We start from the raw sequence: 16,895 nt of genomic DNA, 5'->3' as shown, positions 1-16,895 counted from the left end.
GTAAATGATTATTACTTTTTATAAAACCAGTACCTCCTTACAAAGATTTTAACCAAAGCATGAGAGGTTTTCTGTTAATTTTTATCTTCTAAAAAAATAAAAACATTTACTAATTACACTGGTACAATTACGTCTTAAATTTCCTTTGTAATCTGTTTAATACAATTTGAACAAAACTTAGACTTAATATAGATATTATCCTTTATTAAAATGATGAAAAATTATTATACTTAGATGGTACAGATAGCCAAGGCCTGGCTGAAAATTTGTTTACAATATAGTTACTATTGAAAAGAGAGACTCAATTATTTGATAATAGGCCTCCCCACCTTTTTTTTTTTTTTAAGTTAGATTAAAACTTATTTCTGGATGATCTTAGTAGAACTAACTATAAAACAAAAATTTCAATATTTCCTAATAAATTTCTATTTGGATGGTAAATGTTTTTCCGGTTGGCCTAATGGCCAAGTAGCAAAAAACTAAAAACTTGATACTACATATAGTCACTTATAATATGTTGGTATGTTTTAGGGCATGTAATTAAAACAATAATCCTCAATAAATTTGTAATAAGTTATTTATTATTTTGTGCTTCCAATCAATGCATTCTTTAGTTTATATAAAATAGTTTATATAAAATTTTTGAATAAGAAGGGATTCCCCTGCCCTCCCCCCCATTCTGTTATTTGTTTTTTCTTAGTTTTGGTCAATACAGAAAATGAAGGTAATTTATCTTTGGATAAGTACAAGTTTATACTGGAATGTTTTGGGAAGAGGTGAAGCTGCTTTATAGCCACAGATATGGAAGATGCCAACTGTTCTTTACTAGTGAAAATATTTAGAAATTATCTGTCACTGAGCATAGGTTTGCATTTAATTTCACTCAATTGAAAATTTTATTTAAAAGTGTAATCTGCTTATGTTCATATATAGGTTGCATACTCATTTACAAATTGTACCCATAATAGTGTTTTTCTAATTTTCTCAAGATCTTGACCGTTGTGTTTTTACAGAGTGTCTTAATAGATTAACTAGGTGTAATCATTCTATATTCATTTATACCAAGTGCAGGAGCATCAGTTTAGCCTGTTACCAGGGATTTAATAATATTTAATATTGCAGCCACATTGTTGATTTGTGGCTTAAATTTGTTATGATATAGTTAAGGAACACATTTGTAGAGATTGTTCTTTTTCTCTATGTACACTATGCTAAAAAGATACTTTTATTTTGAAAAGTCTACATATCTTTGTGGATAAACCTATTTTGTTTACATGTATATCTACATCTTTTTTCTCTTTAAGGGTTTAGGATTTAAGATTGTGTGCATCAACACCAAATTAATTTACTGGGCAAGACAGATGTGCTTTTACTGTCTAGACTTTTGGGAGTTCTATTCTGTTTCCAGTGAACTCCAGGACTGAAAATTTAGTTTTTATACTAGACTAGCTGAGAAAATTCAAAACAAGCACAGATATCCTAATGAATTTCTTTTTTTTTTTTGTTAGTGTAAACATCATTCCTGCAACTATCCTGTAACTCAAGTAATGTTAATCTCGTCCTGGAGCTGTTTTTATTTCACTTACTGCTTGGGTCATTCAATTTGAAAATTTTTGATTGATTGATTTTTCTGCTCTCTGGAACATTTTATTTGCAGTATTATATATATATATATTTTATTGAGGTATAGTTGATGTACAATATTATATAAGTTTCAGGTGTACAACATAGTTGAGAATTTTTAAAGATTATATTCCATTTGAACATTACTTAATATTGTTCTTTCTTTTTTTTCTCCATTCTCTCATTTTCTTGCCAGAATTATAAACTCAAGGGCAAGGCACTATGACATATACTTATTTTGTATCTAATATTGTCAATATAGGCGTCTATAGAATACTATTTGATTTTGTGTTTTTATTATAGAAAACTTTCAAACATATACAACATTAAAATTAGATAACAGCCCCCCCCCATACCCTCACCCAGTTACCATAACTATCCACATTTTTCTGAACTAATTTTATCCTCCACTTTTTTTTTAGAGTATTTTGAAGCAAATTCATGAAATATCTCTAACAGATATCACACCTAACAAAATATCATCCAATACTTAGTCTGTGTTTAATTTTTCCAGATTGTCTCAAAAATGGCTTTTTACAGTTGACTCAAATAAGGATCCAAATAAGGCTCACACATTGCATTTACTTAATATGTCTCCAAAGTCTCTCCATCTATTGAGTCCCTCTCCCAACATTTTCTTTTCCATGCTAATTTAACTGTCCTGTAGTTTTCCACATTCTGGGTTTGGCTGATTATTTTATCTTTTAACTTGTATATATGCCACACATTGTCTATAAAATGGTAGTTAGATCTAGAGAATTGATTGCTTTTGGCAAGGATACTTCATAAGTGGTGTTGTGTACTTCCTTTTCTATCATGCGACAAAGCACAAAATGGCTGGTTGCCCCCTCTCAGTGACATTAGGGTTAGTCAGAGATTCAGATATCAATTTTATTTTTACACTACTAAGTTTTCTATCAATCTTTCACTTAATAGCATTAGCTTCTATTGAATATTGATTTTTAGCTCTATTAGGGGTTGCAAATTAGTGGTTTTCTGACCACATTTCTTCTGTACTAATTGGACTTTATAATATGTTCTTGAGGTCATCAACTATTTGTTTCTTCCTGAAGCAGTTTGTTCAGAAAAAGCTGGAGAAATGCTTAAGTTTTAAAAATTTTAATTTTTTTATTGAGGTATAGTTGATTTGCAATATTGTATTAGTTTCAGGTATACAACATAGTGATTCAAAATTTTTATAGTTTATATACTCCATTTATAGTTATTATAAAATATTGGCTATATTCCCTGTGCTGTACAATATATCCTTGTAGCTTATTTATTTTATACATAGTAGTCTGTATCTCTTAATCCCCTACCCCTATTTCCCCCTCCCCTCTTTCCTTTCCCCACTGGTAACCACTAGTTTATTCTCTATATCTGTCACTCAGTTTCTTTTTTATTATATTCACTAGTTTAATTTTAGAGTCTACATATAAATGATAACATTCGGTATTTGTCTTTCTCTGCCTGACTTATTTCACTAAGCATAATATTCTCTAGGTTCATCCATGTTGCTGCAAATGGCAAAATTTCAGTCTTTTTTATGGCTGAGTAGTATTCCATTGTATATGTATACCACATCTTCTTTACCCACTCATATTGATGGGCACTTAGGTTGCTTCCATATTCTTGGCTATTGTAAATAATGCTGCTATGGACTTTGGGGTGCATGCATATTTTTAAATTAGTGTTTTTGTTTTCTTTAGATAAATACCTAGGAGTGGAATTGATGGATCACATGATAGTTCTATATTTAGTTTTTGAGAACCCTCCATACTGTTTTTCATAGTGGCTACACCAATTTACATTCCCACCAACAACGTACAATGGTTCCCTTTTCTCCACGTCCTTGCCAATATTTGTTACATGTGGTCGTTTTGATGATAGCCATTCTGACAGATGTGAGGTACCTGAGATCTCGTTGTGGTTTTGATTTGCGTTTCTCTGATGATTAGCCATGTTTGGCATCTTTCCATGTGCCTGTTGGCCATCTGTATGTCTTTGGAAAAATGCCTGTTCAGATCTTCTGCCCATTTTAAAATTAGGTTGGTTGGGTTTGTTTTGGTATCGAGTTACATATTTCAGATATTAATCCCTTATTGGTCATATCATTTGCAAATACCTTCTCCCATTCAGTAGGTTGTTTTTTATTTTGTTGATGGTTACCTTTGCTGTGTAAAAGCTTTTAAGTTTAATTAGGTCCCATTTGTTTGCTTCTGTTTCCTTTGCAGTAGGAGACAGATCAAAAAATATATATTGCTACAGTTTATATCAAAGAGTGTTCTGCCTATATTTTCTTCTAGGAGTTTTATGGTTTCTGGTCTTATAAATGCTTAATTTTAAAAAACACTTTATCAGTTTTCAGATAAGTAAGTTGGTGTCTTAGCAACCTCCAGGGGTGACAAAAATTTTTTTTGCAGTTGTTTTTTTAAACTATCTCTAGGACCTCATGGGTGGTTATATATTTGATGTATCTTTTTTTTTTTTTTTTTTTTTGCGGTATGCGGGCCTCTCACTGTTGTGGCCCCTCCCGTTGCGGAGCACAGGCTCTGGACGCGCAGGCTCAGTGGCCATGGCTCACGGGCCCAGCTGCTCCGCGGCATGTAGGATCCTCCCGGACCAGGGCACGAACCCGTGTCTCCTGCATTGGCAGGCGGACTCTCAACCACTGCGCCACCAGGGAGACCCTATTTGATGTATCTTAATCAATTACCATTATTGTTCTCACTTGATGCTTGAATTATCCTATTTGACATGGGTGTGTGGGAGAGAGACTCCTTCAAGTTGATACTATGTCATTTTTTACATAATTCAAACAGTCTTTGATACTTTCTGGCACAGCATGTGCCAGTTTCATCTTTTATATTTTCTGCCTAGACCTGATGTCATCCTGACCTTAGTGGGAATGTCTGCAGTGCTGTGGTTCTCAAGATTTTTGGTGTCAAGACCCCTTTATGCTCTTAAAAATTATTGAGTAATCCAAAGAACTTTAGTTTATGGGAGTTTATCTGTTGATATTTTCCATATCAGAAATTAAAACTGAGAAAAATTTTGTTTGTTAATTCAAAAATAATGATAAAACCATTATATGTCAATATAAATATTTTTATGAAAAATAACTTAAAAAACAAAATTTAGTGAGAAGCATGGCATTGTTTACATTTTTGCAAATCTTTTTTTTTTTGTCTTTATAATAGAAGATGGCTAGAATCTCATATCTGTTCTTACATTCAGTCTGTTGTGACACAGTTTTGATTGAAGTACTTAAAATCTGGCCTCACATGACTATGTGATTGAGAAATGGAGGAGTATTTAACAACCTCTTTATGTAATTATGGATATTCTTTGATGCTACTCTAGAATGTGACAGGTAATAGTTTCTTAAAAGTTGGTTACAATGAAGAATCTTAAACTATATTAATAACATTTTATACTCTGTTACACTAACATCCACTGGTCTGTCTTGCACTTTGAGAGGGTCACTTACCCACATGTGGTTTTGTAACACCGTGAATTTGTCATTTGGAAAATATCAGTTCATTGAATTTTGTACATCTTGCAAATGTTGACACATTTGATTATATGGTATCAAAAATAAATCACATTTTTAAACATCCCCACTAATCTCATCAGAGAATTCTAAGTACTGAGAAGCTGTCACGCTCACAGTGGTGGACAAAATTTTTCTAAAATTCTGATTTTCACTTGAGTGCTTGAATTTTATCATGGCAGCAAATATTGTCAGTTGTTTTCCTTGAAGTGACAGCTCACTTTATCAATTTTTGAGAAAATATCTGTCAAAAATACTCAAGTCTGAATAACTATAGTTTGTCTGCTGGTGGTTCTTTAAAGTGAAAATGGTGTTCCATGAAAAATGCACCACTTCGGTTTACAACTCAGTCCACAAATGCTTCCTGGAGACAGCCATCCTACTTGGATATGCAGCAGAAGTGCTTCATGTGTAGTTCCCATTTCTTCACCTAGAATATTAAAGACATACTCAAGGATTGAGACAATAAAATTCCTCGTGTTTACTACTTCATCAAAGGTATTCATAGGTAAAAATGGCTTCCCCTCCCCCCACTATGATATGTGTGATGAAGAATGACTACTAGTATAGTTTGTTGCCACTACCATGATTTGTGCTAAGACACCAGCAATTTTGCCCACTGCTTTTGCATAACATTCACTAGTAACATAGTGAAAAGGGGAAATAATGTCTTGGTTGGGTCCACATACCACACTTTGAGAACTGGAGCTCAGGTGTTTCCCCATTATATCAGCTGCTGAGTTTTTAAAAGTTTATTTCATTATTTTTATTTATATTAATGAGGTGTTCCTATTTTTGAGGCTTTTAAAAACATAAATGAGTGTTCAATTTTCCATTTTTTTAAATCTGTGAAGATAAGCATATTTTTCTCTTTAGCTCTGTTAATATGATTAGTTGTATTAGTGGTTTTCCCAATATTGAACTCCTCTTAACATTTCTGAAATAAGCACTGCTTGATCTTGATGGATTATTGGATTCTGTTTGCTAATAGTAGTTACAATATTTGCATTAATATTTATAAGTGAAATTGGTCTGTAGTTTTATTGAGCAGTATTTATCTGGTTTTGGAATCAATTTTATATTTGCTTTATAAAAATAATTTGGATGTTTTCTTTTTTTTCCCCTGTGCACTGAAGGAGTGTAAATCGCATTTGCATCATCTGATCTTTAAGCTTTGGTAGACTGCTTTGTGAAACAAGCTGAGCCTGGTGTATTTTTGGCAGGGGAACTCATTTATGATTTCCTTTATTTCTTTTTACAAAATTCATTTGTTTAGAGCTTTTGTTTCTATTCGTGTCAGTTTTGGTATATTTACTTAGAGTGTTACTTACTTCATCTAAATTTTATTAAAAATTTTTTTTCCATAAAATTGTACAGGGTCGTCTCATGATTTAAAAAAATTTCCTGTTTTGGGTTAGTTTCTTTTGTGTGTTTGTACTTTCTTTTCAAAATCAGGTTAACTATTTCTACTTTGTTGATTAATTTTTAAAGAACCAGCTTTTTTGGTTTACTTTTTGTTTTTTCTGTTTCTAACTCATCAATTTCTGCTTTATTTTTTAAAATTGGCATATAACATTGTATTAGTTTCAGGTGTACAACATAATGGTTCAGTATATGTATATATTGCAAAATGATCACCACAATAAGACTGGTTAACATTCATCCACATACATAAGTTACAAATTTTCTATTTCTTACGATGAGAACTTTGAAGATCTACTCTCCTAGCAACTTTCAGGTATACAGTAGAGTATTTTTAATTACAGACAGTTGACTCTTGACCAACAGGGGTTTGAACTGTGCAGGTTCACTTACATGTGGATTTCTTTCACTAAATGTGTATTATATACATACACTATACTGTCCGTAGTTGGTTGAATCCATGGATGTGGAAGTGTGTATAAGGAAGGCTGAATATAAAGTTATACTTGAATATTTGACTGCATCGAGCATTGGTGCCCCTAATCCCTGACTTGTTCAAGGGTCAACTGTATATGTATTAACCTCCACCTCTGCCAACCACCAACCTATTCTCTGTATCCATGATCTCACTTTTTAAATTTTAATTTTTTATATTCTACATGTAAGTAAGATCATACGGTATCTGTCTTTCTCTGTCTGACTTACTTCAATTAGCACAATGCTCTCAAGGTCCATCCATGTTGTCACAAATGGTAGGATTTCCTTCCTTTTTTATGGGTGAATAATATCGCATAATGCATACTGCATTTTTTCTTTCTTTTTTTTAAATTGAAATATATTTAATGTATAATATGTTAGTTTCAGTTGTATTACATAATGACTTTACATTTGCATACACTATGAAATGATCACCACAATAAGTCTAGTCTTGTAACTGTCCATATGCAAAGTTCTCACAATATTATTGACCATATTCCTTATGCTGTATATTACATCCTCATGACTTATTTATTATATAACTGGAGGTTTATACTTTTTTTTTTTTTTGCGGTACGTGGGCCTCTCACTGCTGTGGCCTCTCCCGGCGCGGAGCACAGGCTTCAGACGCGCAGGCTCAGTGGCCATGGCTCACGGGCCCAGCCGCTCCGCGGCACATGGGATCCTCCTGGACTGGGGCACGAACCCGCGTCCCCTGCATTGGCAGGCAGACTCCCAATCACTGCGCCACCAGGGAAGCCCGAGGTTTATACGTTTTAATCCCCTATACCTATTTCACCCTCACTTCTATTTCTGGCAGCCACCTGTTTGTTCTCTTTATCTATGAGTCTGTTTTCATTTTGTTTTGTTTGTTTTGTTATTTTAGATTCCACATAGAACTGAGATCGTGAGGTATTTGTTTTTCTCTGACTTACTTACTTTACTTAGCTTATTTAATACCCTCTAGATCCATCCGTGTTGTCTCAAATGGCAAGGTTTTTTTATGGCTTAGTAATATTCCATTGTATATATATACCACATATTCTTTATCCATTCATCTGTTGATGGACACTTAGCTTGCTTCCATATCTTGGCTATTCTAAATAATGCTGCAATGAACACTGGAGTGAATACATATATCTTTTTGAAATAGTGTTTCTGTTTTCTTCGGGTATATACCCTGAAGGGAAATTGCTGGATCATGTGGCAGTTCTATTTTTAATTTTTTGAGGAAACTCCATAGTGTTTTCCATAGTGGCTGCACCAATTTACAATCTCACCAACAGTGCACAAGGGTTCCCTTATCTCCACATCCTTTCCAACACTTGTTTTTTGTTGTCTTTTTGATAACAGCCATTCTGATAGGTGGGAGGTGATATGTCCCTGTGGTTTTGTGATCATCTATTGAGATGATCATATGATTTTTTATCCATTTTGTGAGTGTGGTGTATCACATTGATTGATTTGCAGATGTTGAACCATCTTTGCATCCCTGGAATAAATCCTACTTGATCATGGTGTATGATCACTTTTAATGTATTACTGAATTTGGTTTATTGAGGTTTTTGCATCTATGATTATCAGGGATATTGGCCTATAATTTTCTTTTCTTGTGGCATCCTTGTCTGGTTTGGTATCAGGGTAATGTTGGCCTCATAAAATGAGTTTGGAAGTGTTTCTGTTCTGTTGTTTTGGAAGAGTTTGAGGACTGGTATTATTTCTTCTTTAAATGTTTGGTAAAAATCACTAGTGAAGCCGTTTGCTCCTGGACTTTTGTTTATTAGAATGTTTTTGATTACTCATTCAATCTCCTCACTAGTAATCTGTCTGTTCAGATTTTCTATTTTTGTGATTTGGTCTTGGTAGTGTTTTTAGGAATTTACCTATTTCTTCTACATTGTTAAATTTGTTGGTGTACAATTGTTTATAGTAGTCTCTTATAATCCTTTGTATTTCTGTGATATCAATTATAACGTCTCCTCTTTTATTTCTGATTTTATTTATTTGAGTCCTCTCTTTTTTTATCTTGATGAGTCTAGCTAAAGGTTTATCAATTTTATCTTTTCAAAAACCAGCTCTTGATTTCATTAATCTTTTCTATTGTGTTTTTAGTCTCTATTTCATTTATTTCCACTCTGATCTTTGTTATTCCCTTCCTTCTACTAACTTTGGGCTTCATTTCTTCCTCTTTTTCTAGATGCTTGAGGTATAAAGTTAGATTATTTTTTTGAGATTTTCTTATTTCTTGAGGTAGGCATTTATTACTATGAACTTCCCTCTTAGAACTGCTTTTGTGGCATCCCATGTTTTTGTATGTTGCATTTCCATTTTTATTTGCCTTAAGGTATATTTTGATTCCTCGTTTAATTTCTTTTTTAACTCACTGGTTGTTCAGTAGCATGTTGTTTAATCTCTCCATATTTGTGAATTTTCTAGTTTTTCTTATAATTGATTTCTAGTTGCATACCATTGTGGTTGGAGAAGTTGCTTAATATGATTTCTGTCTTCTTAAATTTATTAATACTTGTTTTGTGGCTAACATATAATCTATCCTGGAGAATGTTCCATGTGCACTCGAGAAGAATGTGTATTCTGTTGTTTTTGCATGGAATGTTCAGATACATTTGATAAGTCCTTCTAGTATAACGTGTTATTAAAGGTCAGTGTTTCCTTTTGATTTTCTGTCTGAATGATCTATCCATTAATGAAAATGGAGTATTAGAGTCCCCTATTATTCTTGTATTGCTATCTATTTCTCCCTTTATGTCTGTTAATATTTGCTTTATATATTTAGGTGCTCTTTTGTTGAGCGTGTAAATATCTTTCATTCTTTTCTGAGGGACAGCTTAGTCTGGTAAAGGTTTCTTGGTTGGCAGATTTGTTTTTTTTTTTTCTTTTGGAAGTTTGAATATATAATCACATCACATTCTCTCTTGGACTGCAAGGTTTCTGCTGAGATATTCAGTGATAGTCTTGTGGGAGTTCTCTTGTAAGTGCCAAGCTTCCTTCTCTTGCTACTTACAAGATTTGCTCTTTTTTTATTTTTATTTTTTGCAGTTTTGTTATAATGTGTTTTGGAGAAAATCTCTTTGGGTTGAATTTGTTTGGGGACCTCTGAGCTTCATAATCTTGATGTCTAAATCTCTCCCCAGATATGGGAAATTTTTATTCATTATTTCTTTAAATAAGCTTTTTGCCCCTATCTCCCTCTCTTTTCAATCTGGGACTTCCATAATGCATAGATAATGATGATGATGGTGATTTTGGTGCCCCTTAAGTCCCTTAGGGTTTCTTCATTCCCTTTCATTATTTTTTCTTTCTACCCTTCTGACTGGATCATTTAAAATAATCTGTCTTCAAGCTCACTGATTATTTTTTTCTTCCACTTGATCGAGTCTGCTGTTGAAGTTCTTTATTGAATTCTTCAGTGCAGTTGTTGAATTCTTCACCTCCAAAGTTTCTGTTTGGTTTTTATTTATATTTTCTATCTCTGTGTTGAAATTCTCATCTTGCTCTTATATTATTTTCCCAATTTCATTAAGATGTGTATCCATAGTCTCTTGTAGCAGTCTGACCATCTTTAGAACAATTATTTTGAATTCTTTTTTGGGTAATCTGTGGATCTCTATTTCTTTGGGGTCAATTATTGGAAGTTTACTGTGTTTCTTTGGTGGTGTCATGTTTCCCTGATTCTCCATAATCCCTGTAGCCTTGTGTACGCATTTGCACATTTGAAGGATCAGTCACCTCTTCCAAACTTTATGGACTGACTTTGGTAAGGAAAGACCTTCACCTTTGGGTGGTGGCATGCTGGAGCATTTTGTGATTCTAAGTCTAGTGGTGTGGGGCACCAAGTGTGAGGGTGTGTTGTGGTTCTGGGTCCAGGAGTACATGGTGTCTTGTTAGCTCAGGCGGCTGGGTTCCACGACATTGACAATTGCATGATCCTTGGAAAGAGCTGCAGGGGTCTACAGTGGCTGCAAGGGCTCCTGGTCCTCAGTGGTGCCTCTAGGTCTAGTGGCTAGGGACCAGGGCATGTGGTAGTGGTGGTTGGAGTCAGGGTATACACATACTTGGTTGTGGGGGCAGCTGCAGGTGCCTGCATGGTGGCAGGGGCTGGCTGCAGACACCCGTGCAGTGGCAAAGGCCAGAGCCAGCAGCAGGGGCCAGGACCAACTGCTGTGGCTGCACGAACAGCTGTGGAGACCCTGGCTGTTGGTATGTACTCGTTTGACTAAAGGGGCAAGCCTTAGGTGAGTGCAAGGCAGTGGAGGCTAGTGATAGGAGCTGGGGCAGGCAGCTTGCGGGCACACACTTGCAGGGGCTTGCGTCAGGCCCATGTAGCAGTACAGGCCAGTGACAGGAATCAGGGCCATCTCTGGGTCCACAAGCTGCTGAGGGGGCCTTGGCTGTCTCTGTGTACTCTTGTGGCTGCAGTAACTGGCCATGGGTGCATGCACAGCAATGGGTGCATGCACAGCAATGGGGATCCGTTTTGGGGACCTAGGCTGCAGAGACTTACTAGTAGCCAGTGTGGATCCTGGGCTTTGGTGGGAGGGACTTGTGCAGATGGTGTCTTTGAACATGAAAACCTGTGAGGTGAAAATCTCAGCAGCAAAATCTTCAGGGGCCTGCAGTGAGTATGCTTGCTGTTGGTTTCCTCAGCAGCAAAAGCTGTTAGGGTCCTCTGCGAGCAGTCTGCTGGGATCTGCAATGAGATCTTCAGTGATAAAAGCTGGAAAGGCGGTCTACAGTGTCCGCAAGGGCCATTGTGGTCCTCAGCAGTGAAGACTTCTGTGGTCCTCTGCAGAGCCGGCTACTGGGAACCACATTTGCTCATGCTTCAGGACTGATACTGGTAGCTCCTGCCCTTCTCTGTTCCTAGCCATCTCTAGGTATCTCAGCCTTGCTGGTCTCTGGGCAGGGTGAAAGTGAATTGGGTTCTTTGTGCAGTGCTCTGAAAGGCTGGGGAAGCTGGTTGCTCACCCCACTTTCCTTTCACTGATGAGGGAAACTTCAGGCTGAGGAGTTTCCTCTTAGCACTGAGCAGTGCCAGCCTGGGGGGTGGGATGATACAGACAAAATGAAACTATTCTTCCTACCTTTTTTTTGTGGTTATTTTCAGTTTTTTGTCTCCATTGTGTTGCTGAAGCTTCTTAAGTGGACTCCTGAGCTCTCCCAGAGCTAATTTCATTCATGGATAGGTGTCTAATTGTTATTCATTGTGTGTGTGTGTGGGTCTCCTACTCCACCATCTTGATGACGTCACCCTTGTCCAGTCCTTTAAAAATGTCACACTATTGTCTTTTAGGTGCATGGTTTCTAACAAGATGGCTGTTACAATTGTTACATTATTTCTCTTTAGTAATGTGTCTTTTTTTCCCCTTTGCCTTCAAGATTTTCTCTTTGTTCTGTGTTTTCAGAGGTTGAATTTGATATGTCTCCATCTTGGTTGGGTATTTATCTTGGTTGGTGGTTTAGATCTGTGGTTTGATATATGCCATTAATTTTGGAAATTCTTAGCCATTATCCCTTCAACTATTTATTTTATCGCAGTCTCTTTTTTTCCTTCTGGAATTCTAATTGAACATCTATTAGATCATTTGTTGTTGTCTTACAGTTCCTGGATGCTGTATTCTGTTTTTATTTTTAAATATTTTTTTCCTTGTTGTTCAGTTTGTATGTTTAGCAAGTTCACTGATTCTTCCCTTAGCTTTGTTAAGTCTACTAATGAGCTTCTCAATAAGTCTTGATCTCTATTACTGTGTTTTTTTTTTTTCTAGCCTCTCTTTTTTTTTCTTATAGTTTCTCTCTCTCTGCTGAAATTCCTCATTTGACAATGAGTGTTGTCTAATTTTTCCACTGGAGCCTTTGACATATTTTTCATAGTTATTTTAAATTCCCTGTCTGATAGCACCAATTTCTGTGTCATGTATGAGTCTGGTTCTGTTGATTGTTTTGTCTCTTGGCATTGTGGGTTCTTTCTCTTGCTTTTTTTGCACACCACATTACTGGTAATTTTTTTTTTTAATAGGGGAGATAGAGAAGAAGGATCTGGGCAGGGCTCCATGCCTTTCCTGCAGCAGCTGCTCTTCCACTCCCCTAAGCCTGTACCATGAGGAGTGCTTTCTCAGGACTCTTGCCATCATTTTTTGTGAGTATCCATTGGAGTCTGCAGAGAGAGAGGCCGGTGAGTGGTGTGAAGTCCCCTTTATCTGCAGCCTTTAGAGCTCCATACTCTGTCACTAGCCTTCGCCAATTTCTTAACAATTCTAGGTGAATTCTTCTTACCAGTGTTCAAGTGCCCCAAGTAAACAAGTGCTTGCATTTCATGTCTCCCTGTAGGCATTTGTCTCTCATATTTGGGGCTAGTTGGCATTTCTTCAACTTCAGCTCTGTGATGGATCCAGGAAAAGTCATTAACTAACTAGTTCAACTTTTTTTTTCTATTATAAGGTCTTTTCCAGCTCTCAATAGCCAAGCAGAAACCCAAAACCCAAAACCCAAAACCCGATCCTTCTTTTTACCCCCTAATATCTCTACTGGTAGGATGACTCTTTGTACTGATTTACACCAGTCTAATTATTAATAGCATCCCCCTTACATTCAAGAGTTTCTTCATTTGGAAGATAAATTGTATGATCAGCCTGTCCTTGAAAATATTACATAATGAGGTTTCACTAGGAACATATGTTAAGTTTGGATGGATTTATTTTGGATAAAAATCAAATATTGAAGGTCATTTTGGTAATATTCAAAAGGACATGAGGAGAAAAGGTGTAAATGAAAGACATCAACCAAATCCAATGTGTAGACTTTGTTTGGATCCTGTTTCAATCCAAAACAATTTTTTTTCAACAATCAGAGTCATTTGAACATGGGCTTAGGTATGAGAAGATATTAAAAAATTATTGTTATTTGGTTAAGTATTACAATGATATTATAGTTATGTTTTTTAAAAATCTTATTTGTTATAGATAAATTCTGATGTATTTGGAGGTGAAATGGTATGATAGTGGGAATTTATTTTAAAATGCTCAAAAACAAAAATAAAGGTGAAGGGTGAGAGAAATGTGATAGATAAAAACGAGAATGACAAAATATTGATAATTACTGAAGCTAGGTGATAGGTAGTTATTTTATTATCTCATCTTTATTGTATTTTTTGTCAGTTTCCATAATAAAAACTTTTAAAAAGAGAGATAAGAATATAATCAGGAATCTATTTCTTTAAAAAAAAAAGGTAATTATCGTAAAATTTAAAGTGGTAAAGGTGAACTTTTCTTGTGGCAGATCAGAGGTCAGGCAGCCCTGCCTAAAATTTCATTTGAAAACTTCCTGTGCTTCAGTGATTATTTAGCAAACCAGATAATCTGTGATATGACAGGTACAGGGAGAAGAAAAAGAAGTGAAATGCCATGGTTTCAATGTAGTTCAGTCCTGCAGACCCACACTGGACCAGGAGGAGGGAATGAACCTTGCAGATGTCTTATTAATCCTGGTTCAATTCAGTGTCTATTTCGTGCAACCTTACCTTAAGGATACGCTCTGCTATTCTTCCCTTTATCCAGGTTCTCACTGTCCCTCCATTCTCTCCTGTTTTCATAATTTGGAGAGACAAATGCCTTGGGAAGTGGGTAGCAAGGTTATAAACTCTGAGGGACCAAGGACTGTTCACTGTTTTGAACAGGGAATGGTATACCTAGTACCATTACTGGCACATGAAAGACATTAAATAAATATTGGATGAAGAAATGAATGAATAAATTCACATTTGCTGCTTGCCACATGGAAGGGACCTACTAAATATTGTATTTGTTCAATTGACTTGTGAGTGACAGAACTGAAAAGAGAATTTTAGAGTTTTATGTGCATTTAGTGCTGGACCTCTTCAAGTGTTCGAAAGATGTCCAGATGAACAGAATTAGCCAGCGTGATGTCTGTGAATAGGCAGGGGAAATCAAATGAAGTGCAGCTTCATTGAAAATAAAAAGAACATTATGCAGTTGCATATAGGCCACCTTTCTTTCAAATGTATTTATGGGAATGATTAGGAGAGGACAGTGATTCTCTCCTCCCCTCTAAAAGTCCTTAGCTATAGTTCTGCCAAGAAATCAGGAGATTGTAATATCCTGTCCACAAAAAGTTGGTATGACAGGTACCCTTACATAAACAGGTGTGATTAATCATGGTGCTGTTTGTTTTGATGAGCATGCAAGAGTGACAAGTTAATAATAAATCTCCATCATACAGGGGAGGTGGCTATAAGGAGATGCTGTGGTTTAATTTACATCTTTGGAAGGCACTGAAGATTTAATAATCTCCCTGTCTCATATATCAAACTAATACCCCTGAGGTAGAAAAGCAAAACATTTTTAATTATTAATCTGAGAAGTAATAAAATCTTGTCTCAGATCACAAATAAAATGAGTTTCTGATGGTCTTAATGGACCCCTAGTATGTGTGATTTATTCAGATTCCAAAGCCACTGAAGACCCCTGGGAACCTTGGCTGCAAAACCATGCAAGCTGGGAACACCATGGGAATCGCCAATCCAATCAGAAGGTCTAGACCGAGGGCAGTGACTGATTTTACCTTAGATTTACCCAATAATTTATTTCACTTTCTATGTCGACTACAAATAGATTATGGAATACAAGTGTATGTGAATTTGAGATTCAGTTCTAAACAATTGCTTTTAGTTTTTGCTTTGGCTTAGTTCTGCTTATGTTAATACTTGTTCTTAAAAGATCAAAAGCTGTTTTGAAGTTTTTACTAAGTGTAGGATTTTAACCTGGCTCGAGAAACTGGGATACAGAAAGGGGAAAAAAATCCTTCATGGCACGATGAGCCACTTGTGAAATCTAAACTGTGTTCAGTCTTCCAGCTCTTTGTTTCTTAAGGAGCTAAGCTATAGGGTGTATTGAATTTATTAATTTGAAAAACTGTCTCCTTATTGATACTAATAGAGAAGATATCATCTTCCTTGTTTAAAGAATGGACCATAATGGTCTCAGAGAAAGAGGAAGGTAGAATTATATGCATTTGCTGTATGTACAAGTGTATTCATTGCTCTAATTTGCTATGAAATAATTTTTATAATGAAATTAGATTATAAAGTATGATATCTGTTCGTCTTTTTACTAATGCTGCTTATAATTTCAGCTGAATCATTGCGATGTTTAATGTACTGTTATAGGAAGTAGAACATAAAAATATCCAATTCCCCTCATCCTTCTACCTTCCTTCAGCCCTGTGGCTCACAGCTGTAAATTAAGGTTGCATTTTGTCATGTCTTCCAAGGGCACACTGACTGGCATAGAATGAGATTCACGCTTCAACTAGCTTATCCATTCGACTTAGCAATTAGGAAAACACATAATATCACCCCAGATATACTTTGGCTGCTTCTGCCTGCCTCTCTTTGAGGAAGGCTATATTCTCCTGGTCAGGAGTTCAGGTTGGGCCAGGTGGGAGAAGCCTTAGAGGAAAATCTCTTCCTCCTTCGTATTCACCTAGCAAACATCCATTGACTCCCTTAGGTCATGGGGATGTAAGGACAAACAAGGACAGAGGCAAAGAGCACTGTATCAGTTGCCTACTGCTACTGTAACAGATTACCACAAACTTAGTGACTTAAACCACACAAATTTATTATCTTCCTGCTCTGAAGGTCAGAAATCTAAAATCAGGGTATTGGCAGGTCTGTGTCCTTCTGGAGGCTCTAGGGGGAAGTCTGTTTCCTTGCCTTTTCCAGCTTCTAGAGGCTGCCTGCATTCCTTGGTTCATGGCTCCTACCTCAAATCACTTCAACTCCTGC

At 36.0% G+C, this 16,895-nt stretch overlaps 1 protein-coding gene across 1 annotated transcript in view; it reads left to right on the top strand.

Annotated features, from left to right (window-relative positions):
- The window catches only part of HYDIN (HYDIN axonemal central pair apparatus protein), a 440,857-nt gene that overhangs the window by 9,320 nt on the left and 414,642 nt on the right, over positions 1 to 16,895 (top strand). The window contains exon 2 of the mRNA XM_049703807.1: positions 13,110 to 13,229. The gene's annotated coding sequence lies outside the window, so the exon portion shown is untranslated. The remainder of the gene's footprint in view (positions 1 to 13,109; positions 13,230 to 16,895) is intronic.

This window comes from Orcinus orca, chromosome 20 (genome assembly GCF_937001465.1).
Source record: "Orcinus orca chromosome 20, mOrcOrc1.1, whole genome shotgun sequence".
NCBI classification, from domain to species: domain Eukaryota; kingdom Metazoa; phylum Chordata; class Mammalia; order Artiodactyla; family Delphinidae; genus Orcinus; species Orcinus orca.
This window is presented reverse-complemented; position numbering and strand designations above follow the sequence as displayed.